Source organism: Marmota flaviventris, chromosome 4, assembly GCF_047511675.1.
Source record: "Marmota flaviventris isolate mMarFla1 chromosome 4, mMarFla1.hap1, whole genome shotgun sequence".
Lineage (NCBI taxonomy): Eukaryota > Metazoa > Chordata > Mammalia > Rodentia > Sciuridae > Marmota > Marmota flaviventris.
In genome coordinates this window covers 13,394,701-13,399,778 of record NC_092501.1, presented here as the reverse complement: position 1 = coordinate 13,399,778, position 5,078 = coordinate 13,394,701, and the positions used below count along the sequence as shown (strand labels likewise).

At 37.0% G+C, this 5,078-nt stretch overlaps 1 pseudogene; it reads left to right on the top strand.

Annotated features, from left to right (window-relative positions):
• Positions 1–859: 859 nt before the first annotated feature.
• LOC114088438 (signal recognition particle subunit SRP54 pseudogene) lies at positions 860–3,631 on the top strand (annotated as a pseudogene).
• The last annotated feature ends 1,447 nt before the right edge of the window (positions 3,632–5,078 follow it).

Below are 5,078 nucleotides of genomic sequence, written 5' to 3'. Positions count from 1 at the left end.
ATGTAGAGGAACGAAACTGGATCCTAATTCCTCACTGTGCACAAAAGTTATATCAAAATGGATCAAAGACCTAGAAATTAGATCAGAAATTATGCACCTCCTAAAAGAAAACGTAGGGTCAACACTCCAGCATATAGGCACAGGCAACGACTTTCTCAATGAGACCCCTAACACTCAGGAAATAATGGCAAGAGTTAATAAGTGGGATAGCATCAAATTAATAAGCTTCTGCACAGCAAAGAAAACAATTAGGAATGTGAAGAGAGAATCTACAGAATGGGAAGAAATCTTTGCTAGCTACTCTTCTGACAGAGTATTAAAATCCAGAATAGATAAAGAACTCAAAAACTTTACACCAAATAATCAAATAGCCCAATTAAAAAATGGGCAAACATTTTAAGCAAACAAATCTCAAAAAGAAGAGATATAAATGGCCAACAAATATATGAAAACTGTTCAACATCATTGGCAATTAGGGAAATGTAAATCAAAACCACACTAAGATTTCATTACACACCAGTCATAATGGCAATCATCAAGAATACAAATAATAGATGCCCCATTTCGGAGTTTCCCCAGAGCACCTCCTTGGATCTAATCCCTTTTTCTTAAAGTGGCTCCTAGAGGCCTGGCTTTCTTTCCTAGTTTGTATCCCTAGGGACCCTATTTTGCCACTAACTTTGCTGCCTCAGTTATTTAATAGTAAAAAACTAAAACCAAAGCCAATCAAAACAAAGAAACATCTCCCCAAATCCTTTTGGAAGTATGTCCTCTTCCAGAAAGACTGGACTATGCTGAATGATGTCATCTCCTCATGAGGCAAAAGAGTTCCTCATAAGCACATCTTAAAGTCTTCAAGATGGTTCTAGCAGACCTTGGAAGAAAAATAACATCATTACACTCTTTGGGCATTGCCACCATCATCAATGAAGAGGTATTAAGTGCTATGCTAAAAGAAGTATGTAGAACATTAAAGTGGATGTTAAACTAATGAAGCAACTAAGATAAAATGTTAAGTCTCCTATTGATCTTGAAGTGATAGCATCTGATCTTGACAAAAGAAAAATGATTCAACATGTTGTCTTTAAAGAACTTGTGAAGCTTGTAGACCCTGGAGTTAAAGCATGGACACCCACTAAAGGAAAATAGAATGTGACTATGTTGGTTGGATTACAAGGGAGTGGTGAAACAACAAAGTGTTCAAAATTAGCATATTATTACCAGAGGAAAGGTTGGAAGACCTGCTTGATACGTGCAGATGCATTTAGAGCAGAGGCTTTTGACCAACTAAACCAGAGTGCTACTAAAGCAAGAATTCTATTCTATGGAAGCTGTACAGAAATGAATCCTGTTGTCATTTCTTCTAAAGAAGTAGAGAAATTGAAAAATAACATTTTTTTGAAATTATTGTTGTTGAGACAAGTGTCTGCCACAAACAAGAAGACTCATTATTCAAAGAAATACTTCAAGTTGCTAATGCTATACAACCTGTTTATGTGATAGATGCCTCCATTGGTCAGGCTTGTGAAGCCCAAGCTAAGGCTAAGATAAACTAGATGTAGCCTCAGTAAGAGTGACAAAACTAACAATCAATGAGGTGAAGAGAGAGCCTACATTTTGGGAACAAATTTTTGCCACACGTATATCAGATAGAGCACTAATCTCCAAGATATATAAAGAACTCAAGGGGGCTGGGCTTGTGGCTTGGGGGCTGGGGTTATGGCTCAGAGGTAGAGCGCTCACCTACCATGCTTGAGGTACCAGGTTTGATCCTCAGCACCCACTTAAAAATAAAATAAAGATATTGTGTTCACCTACAACTAAAAAATAAATATTAAAAAAAGAACTCAAAAAACTTAATACTAAAAAAAAAACAACCCAATCAATAAATGGACTAAGGAGCTGAACAGACACTTCTTAGAAGAAGATATACAACCAATCAACAAATATATGAAAAAATGTTCAATATGTCTAGTAATTAGATAAGTGCAAATCAAAACTACTCTAAGATTTCATGTCACTCCAGTCAGAATGGCAGTTATCAAGAATATAAATAACAATAAGTGTTGGCAAGGATCTGGGGAAAAGGCACACTCATACATTGCTGATGGGACTGCAAATTGGTGCAACCACTCTGGAAAGCAGTATGGAGATTCCTTAGAAAACTCAGAATGGAACCACCATTTGACCCAGCTCTTCCTCTCCTCTGTCTATATAAAGCAGCCACATCAGTGTTTATAGAAGCTCAATTCACAATAGGTAAACTGTGGAAGCAACCTAGACGCCCTTCAATAGATGAATAGATAAAGAAACTGTGGTATAAATACACAATGAATATTACTCAGCATTTTAAAAAGAATAAAATCATGGCATTTCCAGATAAATGGATGGAACTGGAGAATATCCTGCTAAGGAAAGTAAGCCAATCCCCCCAAACCAAAGGCCAAATGTTCTCTCTGATAAGTGGATGCTGATCTATAATGGGGTTGCGGGGGGAATGGGAAAAATGGAGGAACTTTGATTGGGCAAAGGGGAGTGAGGGGAGGGGAGGAAGTATGGGGGCAGGAAAGATGGTGGAATGTGATGGACATTACTACCCTAGGTACATGTATGACTGCACATAGGGTGCAACGCTACATCGTGTACCATCAGAGAAAAGTTATGCTGCTATTGTGTACAATGAATCAAAATGCATTCTGTTGGGCTGAGGTTGTGGCTCAGTGGTAGAGTGCTTGCCTAGCACATATGAGGTACTGGATTTGATACCCAGAACCACATAAAAGTAAACAAAATAAAGGTATAAAAATATTTTAGAAAAGTGCATGTTGCTGTCATTTATACCTAACTAAAATAAATAAATATTTTTTTAAAAAAAAAGAGTGATGAAACTTGATGGTCATACAAAAGGAGGTGGTGCACTCAGTGCAGTTGCTGCCATTGTTTCCATGGGTACAGGGGAACATATTGATGACTTTGAGCCTTTCATCAGCAAACTTCTGGGTATGGGTGACATTAAAGAACTTATAGATAAAGTCAATGAGTTGAAGTTGGATGAAATGAAGGACTCATAGAGAAGTTGAAACATGGTCAGTTTACATCGCAAGACATGTATGAATGATTTCAAGATGTCATTAAAATGGGCCCGTTTAGTCAGATCTTGGTGATGATCCCTGGTTTTTGGAACAGATTTTATAAGCAAAGGAAACGAACAAAGGAGTCAATGTCAAGGATAAAGAAATTAATGACAATAATGGATAGTATAAATGATCAAGAACTGAACAGTACAGATGGCACCATGGTTTGTGGTAAGCAAACAGGAAGAACCCAAAGAGTAGCACAAGGATCAGGCATGTCAACAAGAGATGTTCAGGAACTTTTGACGTAATATATCAAGTTCATACAGATAGTAAAAAAGATGGGAGATATCAAGGGACTTTTCAAAGGTGATGACATGCCTAAGAATGTGAGTCAATCACAAATGGCAAAATTGAATCAACAAATGGCCCAAATGATGGATCCAAGAGTTCTTCATCACGTGGGTGCCATGGCAGGACCTCAGTCAGTGAAGAGGCAGTTTCAACAGGGTGCAGCTTCCAATGTGAAAGGCATGATGGGATTCAATAATATGTAAAGAAGATGCTTTAATATAAACTGACTTGGTTGATCACATTATGTGCTGAGACCTCAGAGATTTCCCTCCATTTTGCAAACAGGGAAAAAAGAGTATTTTTCTTGCCCTCTTTTTCTTTGCGTTTTCTCACACACACACACACACACACACACACACACCTCTTTTTTTTCCTTTCTTTCTCCTTCTCTCCCTTCTTTTCATGTAAGGGAGGAATATAGGGTTTTTGTGAAAATTATATTTCTGTTTGAAAAATTTTCTTTTAGTTTTCATCATCTTAACCCTCCTTAAGTTAAACAAATCACGATGTCAAATTTTAGTACTTCAACGGTTTTAATTGTCTCAAAGGCCAAACATTACATTTGTAAACAGTCCTGGTAAGTTACATGATGTCTCAATAAAAGTGCTGTAAAATAAACTTCAAAATGATTATTAAAAGAAAGAATGCAAATAATAAACTTGTCCAATCTCCCCCCAAGATTCCTTATCTTTCACTGATGATCATTCAGTTTCTTAACATTTGCTTCCAGTAAAGGGGTACTTATGAAGCTTTCAAACCAGTTTATTCCATTTTTAAACAACTCTAATTGCTGGAGGATATTAGTCAAACTGTTCCACCATGCCTACTTCTGTCTCCCTCCCGCCTCCAGAATGACACAGGAGAGTTGTCGACAGGACTGTCTTAATGATTCAAATTAGTGAGCATTGATTCACTAAGGTTTTCTCTTTTTCTGTTCCAAATACCACCAAGCCTGTCACACATTTCTCAGACGTGAAGATTTTGGAAACCCTCCCCATTCTTGTCATCTTCCTCTGGATATGTTTCAGACTCTCACTGTCCTTCTTAAAATTCACTATGAAATAAATACAATAAATGAACAATATATAATTAATACCATTGCATCTGAAGACAGCACACGCAAGGAACCAGAACCTTTGGCGATTTGGCAACATCAATCTCCCTAGGGGAAATAAAATGAATAAACTTATTTTTAAAAAGAATACAAATAATAATACATGCTGGAGAGGATGTGATGAAAAGGAATTTTATACTGTTGATGGGATTGTAAATTAGTACAACCACTATGGAAATCAGGTTCCTCAAAAGGCTAGGCGTGAAACTACCATATGAACCAGCTGTACCACTCCTGGGTATTTATCCTGAAGAATTAAAGTCATCTTACTCCAGTGATACATTCCTACCCATATTTATAGCAGCACAATTCACAATAGCCAAACCATGGAACCAGCCTAGGTGAATCAACAGGTGAATAAATAAAAAGAATGTAGTTATATATACAAAATGGAGTTTTATTGAGACATAAAGAAAAATGAAATTATGTTATTTGCAGGGAAATGACTGGAACTAGAGAAGATTATGTTAAGTGAAATAAGTTAAACTCAGAAAGTCCAGGGTCATATGTTTTCTCTCACATGTGGAAGCCAGAGA